Source organism: Oncorhynchus nerka, linkage group LG10 (assembly GCF_034236695.1).
Source record: "Oncorhynchus nerka isolate Pitt River linkage group LG10, Oner_Uvic_2.0, whole genome shotgun sequence".
In the NCBI taxonomy this organism is placed as follows: Eukaryota; Metazoa; Chordata; class Actinopteri; order Salmoniformes; family Salmonidae; genus Oncorhynchus; species Oncorhynchus nerka.
In genome coordinates this window covers 9,434,948-9,448,697 of record NC_088405.1, presented here as the reverse complement: position 1 = coordinate 9,448,697, position 13,750 = coordinate 9,434,948, and the positions used below count along the sequence as shown (strand labels likewise).

Genomic DNA, 13,750 nt, shown 5'->3' with positions numbered 1-13,750 from the left:
TCAGAGGTATGAGTTCTGATATAGAATCCGGGCCCGTATCCACAAAGCATCTCAGAGTTAGGAGTTCTGATATAGAATCTGTCTATATAATCGTATTCATTATGATTTAAAAGGAAAAACAGGTCATTCCTCTTTCTCTTCAGTTTAGGCATGTAGACTTTTAATAGGCTCGAGGGGCAATGTTATTGTAATATCATTAATAGCATGATATTAATAGGCCTGTGTGGGCAAATACAATTCCATGTTTTCAGAGATGTGCTGTCTTTTTGTGTTTTATTATAGACTATTATAAATATTGCGCTCTGCGTCTCGGCGTGAAAAGAACAGTGGATTGAACGCTCAACGGACAAAAAACATTCCTCTTAGTGCGCATGCCCAGCCCCTGCTTTTATTCAGATAGTGGAAATCCTTTCCTCCGAAAATCTGCGAGAAAGGACCGTATAGGTAGACAAATACGTGGAAGAAACTATCCCTGAAATAAAACACAAACCGCTGCTTTACATCACTTTTCCTACGTTTATTGAAACATCCGACTAATGAGTGATTTTTGGAGCATACACGGTTCTTCCGAGTGAAATGGTGAGTACATTTTACCGTCCTGTCTCATTTCCCGTGTCCACGCGCACATTGGTAGGCTAAACATCGGTATTCCGAGTTTGTGTTTATGTGGATATGTTAGCCAAATGTGAAGTGTGTGTGCTGATCTCGGTACGCGCGGCCAGTGCATGACCACGTTGCAACATTGCATCAAACAAAATCAAATGTAGTATAAAGTGGAAGTTTGTGGCATGTGGTTGGCTTGGCCGCCCTCCATGCCTCCTCCAGTCTCCATCGATAGGCTATTGTATGTCGACCCAGTCATGTTTGATGTAGCACTGAAATTGTTTAAATTGTTCCAGTAAACTTGTTTGAAGTGCCAACCAATCTATCATTCATTGCCCATTGCGGCTGGGGGGGGGGAATTCATGTGATACAGATGGGGCCGATGTTCATTGGCTAATAGGTGTGTAATATTCAAATGATAACTCTTCGGTCGACTAAATGATTATTGGCGCTTTTACACTTTCAGTAGACCTGTTCAGGTGTTTAACACCTCTTAGGTCCGTTACTGTGCTACAAATACAACAGTTCAGTATTTTGCGATTAGTTAGTTAGACTAAGTTTATGTAAATAGAGCAGGCGATTTGGACGGCAATTTAAATGTCCTTTTCGTTTGATGTCCTTTTTAACCCCCCCCATTTAAACCTAATAGAGTGATTTGCCAAGCTCTCGAATTAGGCAGGTCAAATAAAGCAAGATCTTGTTTAATGTCCGTTGCTCTGCATTGACACAGAAACTAGGCGCTACATTTTTTAAATCTCGTCAAACTCAAGATAAAAAGTGATTATGAAGATCAATCAAGCCATTACAACATATCGATACTGTTTTTTGATACCGCGCTGCTCCTCCCCTTCCTTTAATCAATAAATAAAGGAGCCACATAGAGAGAAATAGAAATGGCGTCTTTCTGTAGGCACTAACTCCGCCATGGTTCTTTGGACAAAGCCTATGGGGGAAATTAATGGCGTTTTTGGCCGAAAATAAGGTCTGTGGTAAAAACACAGGCTTAGGGGATCTCATAAATGAGATCATCTTCATCAGCTAACGTCACTTTTAGTGAATTTTGAAAAATGTATGTCATTTATTTAAAAAAATAATAATTCAAATGTCATGTTTAAGTGACTGATTATCTCATAGAACAAAACGTATTCAATCTCCTAAACCTTTGTTTAACCTCCAGAACTTAATTTCAGCGTTTTATTCCAAAAACCTTTTTCTTTCCCCATAAAAATGTTTCCCTTAGGGATGGCTGAACGAACCAGACGTAATTCATTTCCCGGGTTTTAGGACTACAAGCTGTCGACCTCTATTGACCAGACAAAACAAAATGCAAGCCAAGTTGGACTTGACCAACTCCTATAGGGCTCTTGTTGGTAATCAAGAGACTGTTCCCCAGGCTTCCTCCCTGACGGAGCCCTATTCCCAATACACTGAGTGCACAGAACATTAGGAACACCTACGCTTTCCATGACACAGAGTGACCAGGTGAATCCAGGTGAAATATATGATCCCTTATTGATGTCACCTGTTATATCCACTTCAATCAGTGTAGATGAAGGGGAGGAGACGGGTTAAATAATGATCTTTAAGCCTGGAGAATATTGTGTGTGTGTGTGCCATTCAGAGGATGAATGGGCAAGATGAAAACATTTTTAAGAGCCTTTGAACGGAGTATGGTAGTAGGTGACAGGCACACCGGTTCGTGTGTGCCAAGAACTGCAACGCTGCTTAGTTTTTCACGCTCAACAGTTTCCTGTGTGTATCAAGAATGGTTTACCAACCAAAGGACATCCAGCCAACTTCACACAACTGTGGGAAGCATTGGAGTCAACGTTGGCCAGCATCCCTGTGGATGCCCCAACGAATTGAGGCTGTTCTGAGGGGAAAAGGGGTGCGACTCAAAATTAGGAAGGTGTTCCTAATGTTTTGTAAACTCAGTGTGTGTGTGTGTGTGTGTGTGTATATAGTGCACTGTGCACTACTTTTGATCAGAGCCCTGGTCAAAAGTAGTGCACTATATAGGGAATAGGGTGCCATTTGAACCTAGTGTTCGTCTGTGTACTGGTACAAGAACAGGCATTTGATGCACTTAAGGGTCCTCTAATCTCCATTGATTTTTTAAAAAGCACATAATGTATTCCCTGTCATCAATCACATTTAATTGTAGATGATTTGTTGTGGTACCTTGTTAAAGATCTCATTATTAAGTGGAAGTAGGTGACTCATCGCAGGTGCTTCAAATCTGCTTTTTCCATTTAAGAATTAATGGAGGTCACTATGTTCTTTGGGACCTTCAATGCTGCAGAAATGTTTTGGTACCCTTCCCCCAGATCGGTGCCTCGACACAATCATGTCTCGGTGCGCTGCGGACAATTCCTTCAACCTCATGGCTTGGTTTTTGACTGACATGCAACTTTCGTACCTTTTTATATATACAGGTGTGTGCCTTTCCAAATCATGTCCAATCAATTGAATTTACCACAGGTGGACTCCAATTAAGTTGTAGAAATCAATGGAAACAGAATGCACCCAAGCTCAATTTAGAGTCTCATAGCAAAGGGTCTGAATATTTATTTAAGTAAGGTATTTGTGTTTTTTATGTTTTATACATTTGCAAAAATGTCTAAACCTGTTTTTGCTTTGTCATTATGGGGTATTGTGTGTAGGTAGATAACATTAAAAATAAAAAAAAGTTAAATCAATTTTAGAATAATTCTGTAATGTAACAGTGTAGGAAAAGTCAAGGGGTCTGAATACTTTCCAAATGCACTGTATATAGACAGGTTGTGTCTGTGTTTGAATAAAGTAAACTACATATTCACAGCTTGTCTGATGCTTTAAGCACACTGTTTGATTAAATAATAGACACACAAATGACTGAAGAGCCCGATGGTCACACTGTGTTAAATGACAGCGAGTGCCTGTGACTGGCGCACGTTGTCTCGCTCTCCTCCCTACTTGCAGAGAAAAGGCACCACAGCACAGCAAATGACTGAACAGTTATCTTACCAAAATCCCTCATTTGTTTCAGGCAAAAACATTCCCTATTCCCTCAACCTTTGATCTCTTTATGTGAAACATGTAGGCATTGCTTGCATGTGACCAATAGGACTTGACCTATAGCCCATCATAATCACATTATTACATTTGATTATAACAAACTCCCAACACAGTATCACATGATAGCAAAATGGATGCGGAGGACGTTCTATAAAACCTTGAAGCGGGTGACTGTTTAGTGACTGTTTAGTGACTGTTTAGTGACTGTTTAGTGACTGTTTAGTGACTGTTTAGTGACTGTTTAGTGACTGTTTAGTGACTGTTTAGTGACTGTTTAGTGACTGTTTAGTGACTGTTTAGTGACTGTTTAGTGACTGTTTAGTGACTGTTTAGTGACTGTTTAGTGACTGTTTAGTGACTGTTTAGTGACTGTTTTAGTGACTGACTTATATAAAGCCTTTAGTTGCAGACTGACTGTTTAGTGACTGTTTAGTGACTGTTTAGTGACTGTTTAGTGACTGTTTAGTGACTGTTTAGTGACTGTTTAGTGACTGCTCAGGAGGTTAAAGGGGAAGTCAGATCTGTTGAAGACATTTGACTTATATAAAGCCTTTATTACAGCAGACTGAAAACAGTTCACTGAGACGGGCCTCTATAATGGATCAGTCCACTGAGACGGGCCTCTATAATGGATCAGTCCACTGAGACGGGCCTCTATAATGGATCAGTCCACTGAGACGGGCCTCTATAATGGATCAGTCCACTGAGACGGGCCTCTATAATGGATCAGTCCACTGAGACGGGCCTCTATAATGGATCAGTCCACTGAGACGGGCCTCTATAATGGATCAGTCCACTGAGACGGGCCTCTATAATGGATCAGTCCACTGAGACGGGCCTCTATAATGGATCAGTCCACTGAGACGGGCCTCTATAATGGATCAGTCCACTGAGACGGGCCTCTATAATGGATCAGTCCACTGAGACGGGCCTCTATAATGGATCAGTCCACTGAGACGGGCCTCTATAATGGATCAGTCCACTGAGACGGGCCTCTATAATGGATCAGTCCACTGAGACGGGCCTCTATAATGGATCAGTCCACTGAGACGGGCCTCTATAATGGATCAGTCCACTGAGACGGGCCTCTATAATGGATCAGTCCACTGAGACGGGCCTCTATAATGGATCAGTCCACTGAGACGGGCCTCTATAATGGATCAGTCCACTGAGACGGGCCTCTATAATGGATCAGTCCACTGAGACGGGCCTCTATAATGGATCAGTCCACTGAGACGGGCCTCTATAATGGATCAGTCCACTGAGACGGGCCTCTATAATGGATCAGTCCACTGAGGCCTCTATAATGGGTCCCTCTATAATGGATCAGTCCACTGAGACGGGCCTCTATAATGGATCAGTCCACTGAGACGGGCCTCTATAATGGATCAGTCCACTGAGACGGGCCTCATAATGGATCAGTCCACTGAGACGGGCCTCTATAATGGATCAGTCCACTGAGACGGGCCTCTATAATGGATCAGTCCACTGAGACGGGCCTCTATAATGGATCAGTCCACTGAGACGGGCCTCTATAATGGATCAGTCCACTGAGACGGGCCTCTATAATGGATCAGTCCACTGAGACGGGCCTCTATAATGGATCAGTCCACTGAGACGGGCCTCTATAATGGATCAGTCCACTGAGACGGGCCTCTATAATGGATCAGTCCACTGAGACGGGCCTCTATAATGGATCAGTCCACTGAGACGGGCCTCTATAATGGATCAGTCCACTGAGACGGGCCTCTATAATGGATCAGTCCACTGAGACGGGCCTCTATAATGGATCAGTCCACTGAGACGGGCCTCTATAATGGATCAGTCCACTGAGACGGGCCTCTATAATGGGTCAGTCCACTGAGACGGGCCTCTATAATGGGTCAGTCCACTGAGACGGGCCTCTATAATGGATCAGTCCACTGAGACGGGCCTCTATAATGGATCAGTCCACTGAGACGGGCCTCTGTAATGGATCAGTCCACTGAGACGGGCCTCTATAATGGATCAGTCCACTGAGACGGGCCTCTATAATGGATCAGTCCACTGAGACGGGCCTCTATAATGGATCAGTCCACTGAGACGGGCCTCTATAATGGATCAGTCCACTGAGACGGGCCTCTATAATGGATCAGTCCACTGAGACGGGCCTCTATAATGGATCAGTCCACTGAGACGGGCCTCTATAATGGATCAGTCCACTGAGACGGGCCTCTGTAATGGATCAGTCCACTGAGACGGGCCTCTATAATGGATCAGTCCACTGGACGGGCCTCTATAATGGATCAGTCCACTGAGACGGGCCTCTATAATGGATCAGTCCACTGAGACGGGCCTCTATAATGGATCAGTCCACTGAGACGGGCCTCTATAATGGATCAGTCCACTGAGACGGGCCTCTATAATGGATCAGTCCACTGAGACATGTGTCTTATGCGCCATAGGCATTTATTTTCTTTAAATGCGACTAAATGCTCGACTAAAGGAATCTCGTTCGACCAAACAATCGACCAGTCGACTAAATGGGGTCAGCTCTAATGTCTTTACTTATTTAGTTACCATTCCTCAACCATTCTGGAATAATGTTTTTTATGTCCAAGCCAAGGTAGTGCAATGGTTATTTCTGCCACTGGGTGGCGCAACATTAACTTTGAGTGGATGACTAGAGTGTTTTTTAAAATGTTCTAGCCTACATTATCTGACATACTTACAACATATATTTTCAACTTCTTTGTCTCGGGACGTTACACTAGAGACATCCTGCCAGTTTGTTCTGGCCCGCCCGCCCTCTCTATTCTCTTTTTCTTTTCTTCCTGTTTCTATTCTCAGCATATTGTCTGTCCCCCATCTATTCCAGAGCAGCTCTGCTCTATTCTCAGCATATTGTCTGTCCCCCATCTATTCCAGAGCAGCTCTGCTCTATTCTCAACATATTGTCTGTCCCCCATCTATTCCAGATCAGCTCTGCTCTATTCTCAACATATTGTCTGTCCCCCATCTATTCCAGAGCAGCTCTGCTCTATTCTCAACATATTGTCTGTCCCCCATCTATTCCAGAGCAGCTCTGCTCTATTCTCTCCTAATAAATCAAATACTGTGTTAAGTGTATTGATCTTCTGCTGTACTTTGAGGCTGTGAAGAGGAACCTTGTTCTCTGTCAGCCGTCTCCCTGTCTGGAACTCTTTTATTTACATTCTTGTCTGGAGAAGGGGTCTTTGCATAGTTCTGTCTAGGTTGTAGACAGAGTACACTATAAACACAGGTGTCAGTACAGTGCCACTGGGGAGAATGAACTGTGAGTCCCTGTGTGGAAAAGGAAGGAGAGATGGAAGGAGGGATTCATTGTGTTAAATTATAGAAGGATGTTGGATATGGGTAAGGGTTAGAAGGATATTGGCCAGGGCAGGATGTCGGGAACTTGGGACTTAGATAGAGGACATTACCCTGATCCTTCTGGTTCTGACTGGTACAACAGCGTCGCGGAGATAATTTTGCTCTGTCCCGTCGTGGAACATGAGCTGTGACGGTTCTCTCACTTCTGCTCTGCTCCTTTTCCTCTTCTGTAGAGAGATGAATATCGGAGGCAGGACAGTCTTGGTTTGACATGTTGGCCTCAGTGTACCGAGTCCACTTTCCATGAGAGCTGCAGAGCTTAATGACGACAGTCATTGTAATTACTGAAGGACTGTGTAACAACATGCTAATAATGGTGGTTAATGTAATGACAGTGTTACTACACACTAGGACAGGGTGGTTAATGACTTACTACACACTAGGGCAGGGTGGTTAATGACTTACTACACACTAGAGCAGGGTGGTTAATGACAGTGTTACTACACACTACAGGGTGGTTAATAGGAGGGCAGGGTGGTTAATGACTTACTACACACTAGGACAGGGTGGTTAATGACTTACTACACACTAGGGCAGGGTGGTTAATGACAGTGTTACTACTACACTAGGGCAGGGTGGTTAATGACTTACTACACACTAGGGCAGGGTGGTTAATGACAGGGTGTTACTACACACTAGGGCAGGGTGGTTAATGACAGTGTTACTACACACTAGGACAGGGTGGTTAATGACAGTGTTACTACACACTAGGACAGGGTGGTTAATGACAGTGTTACTACACACTAGGACAGGGTGGTTAATGACAGTGTTACTACACACTAGGGCAGGGTGGTTTTACAGGGTGGTTAATGACTTACTACACACTAGGGCAGGGTGGTTAATGACTTACTACACACTAGGACAGGGTGGTTAATGACAGTGTTACTACACACTAGGGCAGGGTGGTTAATGACAGGGTGGTTAATGACTTACTACACACTAGGGCAGGGTGGTTAATGACAGTGTTACTACACACTAGGCAGGGTGGTTAATGACAGTGTTACTACACACTAGGGCAGGGTGGTTAATGTTAATGAGGGTGGTTAATGACAGTGTTACTACACACTAGGGCAGGGTGGTTAATGACAGTGTTACTACACACTAGGGCAGGGTGGTTAATGACAGTGTTACTACACACTACAGGGTGGTTAATGACTTACTACACACTAGGGCAGGGTGGTTAATGACAGTGTTACTACACACTAGGGCAGGGTGGTTAATGACAGTGTTACTACACACTAGGGCAGGGTGGTTAATGACAGTGTTACTACACACTAGGACAGGGTGGTTAATGACAGTGTTACTACACACTAGGACAGGGTGGTTAATGACAGTGTTACTACACACTAGGGCAGGGTGACTTACTACACACTAGGGCAGGGTGGTTAATGACTTACTACACACTAGGACAGGGTGGTTAATGACAGTGTTACTACACACTAGGGCAGGGTGGTTAATGACAGGGTGTTACTACACTAGGACAGGGTGGTTAATTACTACACACTAGGGCAGGGTGGTTAATGTTAACTGACAGTGTTACTACACACACTAGGGCAGGGTGGTTAATGACAGTGTTACTACACACTAGGGCAGGGTGGTTAATGACAGTGTTACTACACACTAGGGCAGGGTGGTTAATGACAGTGTTACTACACACTAGGGCAGGGTGGTTAATGACAGTGTTACTACACACTAGGGCAGGGTGGTTAATGACAGTGTTACTACACACTAGGGCAGGGTGATTAATGACTTACTACACACTAGGGCAGGGTGGTTAATGACTTACTACACACTAGGGCAGGGTGGTTAATGACAGTGTTACTACACACTAGGGCAGGGTGGTTAATGACAGTGTTACTACACACTAGGGCAGGGTGGTTAATGACAGTGTTACTACACACTAGGGCAGGGTGGTTAATGACAGTGTTACTACACACTAGGGCAGGGCGGTTAATGACAGTGTTACTACACACTAGGGCAGGGTGGTTAATGACAGTGTTACTACACACTACAGGGTGGTTAATGACTACTAGGGCAGGGTGGTTAATGACAGTGTTACTACACACTAGGGCAGGGTGGTTAATGACAGTGTTACTACACACTAGGGCAGGGTGGTTAATGACTTACTACACACTAGGGCAGGGTGGTTAATGACAGTGTTACTACACACTAGGGCAGGGTGGTTAACTTACTACACACTAGGACAGGGTGGTTAATGTTACTACACACTAGGGCAGGGTGGTTAATTACACTGACAGGGTGGTTTGACTTACTACACACTAGGGCAGGGTGGTTAATGACTTACTACACACTAGGGCAGGGTGGTTAATGACAGAGTTACTACACACTAGGGCAGGGCGGTTAATGACTTACTACACACTAGGGCAGGGTGATTAATGACTTACTACACACTAGGGCAGGGTGGTTAATGACTTACTACACACTAGGGCAGGGTGGTTACTACACACTAGGGCAGGGTGGTTAATGACAGTGTTACTACACACTAGGGCAGGGTGGTTAATGACAGTGTTACTACACACTAGGGCAGGGTGGTTAATGAAGTGTTACTACACACTAGGGCAGTGGTTACAGTGTTACTACACACACTAGGGCAGGGTGGTTAATGACAGTGTTACTACACACTAGGGCAGGGTGGTTAATGACAGTGTTACTACACACTAGGGCAGGGTGGTTAATGACTTACTACACACTAGGACAGGGTGGTTAATGACTTACTACACACTAGGACAGGGTGGTTAATGACTTACTAATGACAGTGTTACTACACACTAGGACAGGGTGGTTAATGACTTACTACACACTAGGGCAGGGTGGTTAATGACAGTGTTACTACACACTAGGGCAGGGTGGTTAATGACAGTGTTACTACACACTAGGGCAGGGTGGTTAATGACAGTGTTACTTACTACACACTAGGGCAGGGTGGTTTAATGAGGGCAGGGTGGTTTGACAGTGTTACTACACACTAGGACAGGGTGGTTAATGACAGTGTTACTACACACTAGGGCAGGGTGGTTAATGACTTACTACACACTAGGGCAGGGTGGTTAATGACAGTGTTACTACACACTAGGCAGGGTGGTTAATGACTTACAGTGTTACTACACACAGGGTGGTTAATGACAGTGTTACTACACACTAGGGCAGGGTGGTTAATGACAGTGTTACTACACACTAGGGCAGGGTGGTTAATGACAGTGACAGTGTTACTACACACTAGGGCAGGGTGGTTAATGACAGTGTTACTACACACTAGGACAGGGTGGTTAATGACTTACTACACACTAGGGCAGGGTGGTTAATGACAGTGTTACTACACACTAGGGCAGGGTGGTTAATGACAGTGTTACTACACACTAGGACAGGGTGGTTAATGACAGTGTTACTACACACTAGGACAGGGTGGTTAATGACAGTGTTACTACACACTAGACAGGGTGGTTAATGACAGGACAGGGTGGTTAATGACAGTGTTACTACACACTAGGGCAGGGTGGGGGCAGGGTGGTTAATGACAGTGTTACTACACACTAGGACAGGGTGGTTAATGACAGTGTTACTACACACTAGGACAGGGTGGTTAATGCTAGGGCAGGGTGGTTAATGACAGTGTTACTACACACTAGGGCAGGGTGGTTAATGACTTACTACACACTAGGGCAGGGTGGTTAATGACTTACTACACACTAGGGCAGGGTGGTTAATGACAGTTAATGACTTACTACACACTAGGACAGGGTGTTAATGACTTTACACACTAGGACAGGGTGGTTAATGACAGTGTTACTACACACTAGGGCAGGGTGGTTAATGACAGTGTTACTACACACTAGGGCAGGGTGGTTAATGACAGTGTTACTACACACTAGGGCAGGGCAGGGTGGTTAATGACAGTGTTACTACACACTAGGCAGGGTGGTTAATGACAGTGTTACTACACACTAGGCAGGGTGGTTAATGACAGTGTTACTACACACTAGGACAGGGTGGTTAATGTTAATAGGACAGTGACTTACTACACACTAGGACAGGGTGGTTAATGACAGTGTTACTACACACTAGGGCAGGGTGGTTAATGACTTACTGACTTACTACACACTAGGGCAGGGTGGTTAATGACAGTGTTACTACACACTAGGCAGGGTGGTTAATGACAGTGTTACTACACACTAGGACAGGGTGGTTAATGACTTACTACACACTAGGACAGGGTGGTTAATGACTTACTACACACTAGGGCAGGGTGGTTAATGACTTACTACACACTAGGGCAGTGTTACTACACACTAGGGCAGGGTGGTTAATGACAGTGTTACTACACACTAGGACAGGGTTAATGACAGGTTTACTAGGGCATGACAGTGTTACTACACACTAGGACAGGGTGGTTAATGACAGTGTTAGGACAGGGTGGTTAATGACTTACTACACACTAGGGCAGGGTGGTTAATGACAGTGTTACTACACACTAGGACAGGGTGGTTAATGACAGTGTTACTACACACTAGGACAGGGTGGTTAATGACTTACTACACACTAGGCAGGGTGGTTAATGACAGTGTTACTACACACTAGGGCAGGGTGGTTAATGACTTACTACACACTAGGGCAGGGTGGTTAATGACTTACTACACACTAGGACAGGGTGGTTAATGACTTACTACACACTAGGACAGGGTGGTTAATGACTTACTACACACTAGGACAGGGTGGTTAATGACTTACTACACACTACAGTGTTACTACACACTAGGGCAGGGTGGTTAATGACAGTGTTACTACACACTAGGACAGGGTGGTTAATGACAGTGTTACTACACACTAGGACAGGGTGGTTAATGACAGTTAATGTTACTACACACTAGGGCAGGGTGGTTAATGACTTACTACACACTAGGGTTAATGACAGTGTTACTACACACTAGGCAGGGTGGTTAATACTACACACTAGGGCAGGGTGGTTAATGACAGTGTTACTACACACTAGGGCAGGGTGGTTACAGTGACACTAGGACAGGGTGGTTAATTACTACACACTAGGGCAGGGTGGTTAATGACAGTGTTACTACACACTAGGGCAGGGTGGTGACAGTGTTACTACACACTAGGGCAGGGTGGTTAATGACAGTGTTACTACACACTAGGACAGGGTGGTTAATGACTTACTACACACTAGGGCAGGGTGGTTAATGACAGTGTTACTACACACTAGGGCAGGGTGGTTAATGACTTACTACACACTAGGGCAGGGTGGTTAATGACTTACTACACACTAGGGCAGGGTGGTTAATGACAGTGTTACTACACACTAGGGCAGGGTGGTTAATGACAGTGTTACTACACACTAGGACAGGGTGGTTAATGACTTACTACACACTAGGACAGGGTGGTTAATGACAGTGTTACTACACACTAGGGCAGGGTGGTTAATGACAGTGTTACTACACACTAGGACAGGGTGGTTAATGACAGTGTTACTACACACTAGGGCAGGGTGGTTAATGACTTACTACACACTAGGGCAGGGCGGTTAATGACAGTGTTACTACACACTAGGGCAGGGCAGTTAATGACAGTGTTACTACACACTAAGGCAGGGTGGTTAACGACAGTATTACTACACACTAGGGCAGGGTGGTTAATGACAGTGTTACTACACACTAGGGCAGGGCGGTTAATGACAGTGTTACTACACACTAAGGCAGGGTGGTTAATGACAGTATTACTACACACTAGGGCAGGGTGGTTAATGACAGTGTTACTACACACTAGGACAGGGTGGTTAATGACTTACTACACACTAGGGCAGGGTGGTTAATGACTTACTACACACTAGGGCAGGGTGGTTAATGACAGTGTTACTACACACTAGGGCAGGGTGGTTAATGACAGTGTTACTACACACGAGGGCAGGGTGGTTAATGACAGTGTTACTACACACTAGGACAGGGTGGTTAATGACAGTGTTACTACACACTAGGACAGGGTGGTTAATGACAGTGTTACTACACACTAGGGCAGGGCGGTTAATGACAGTGTTACTACACACTAAGGCAGGGTGGTTAATGACAGTATTACTACACACTAGGGCAGGGTGGTTAATGACAGTGTTACTACACACTAGGACAGGGTGGTTAATGACTTACTACACACTAGGGCAGGGTGGTTAATGACAGTGGAGGGCAGGGTGGTTAATGACTTACTACACACTAGGGCAGGGTGGTTAATGACTTACTACACACTAGGGCAGGGTGGTTAATGACAGGTTACTACACACTAGGGCAGACAGGGGGTGGTTAATGACAGTTTACTACACACTAGGACAGGGTGACAGTGTTAATAGGACAGGGTGGTTACTACACACTAGGGCAGGGTGGTTAATGACTTACTACACACTAGGGCTGGTTAATGACTTACTACACACTAGGACAGGGTGGTTAATGACAGTGTTACTACACACTAGGCAGGGTGGACTTACTACACACTAGGGCAGGGTGGTTAATGACTTACTACACACTAGGACAGGGTGGGACTTACTACACACAGGACAGGGTGGGTTAATAGGACAGGGTGAAGTTTACTTACTACACACTAGGACAGGGTGGTTAATGACAGTGTTACTACACACTAGGGCAGGGTGGTTAATGACTTACTACACACTAGGGCAGGGTGTTAA

General features: G+C 44.8%; 1 protein-coding gene across 2 annotated transcripts in view; it reads left to right on the top strand.

Moving 5' to 3' along the window:
• The first annotated feature begins 370 nt into the window (after window positions 1-370).
• pald1a (phosphatase domain containing paladin 1a) overlaps window positions 371-13,750 on the top strand; it is a 174,798-nt gene continuing 161,418 nt past the window's right edge. For both annotated transcript variants that reach the window (XM_065022967.1, XM_065022966.1), the window contains exon 1: window positions 371-579. The gene's annotated coding sequence lies outside the window, so the exon portion shown is untranslated. The remainder of the gene's footprint in view (window positions 580-13,750) is intronic.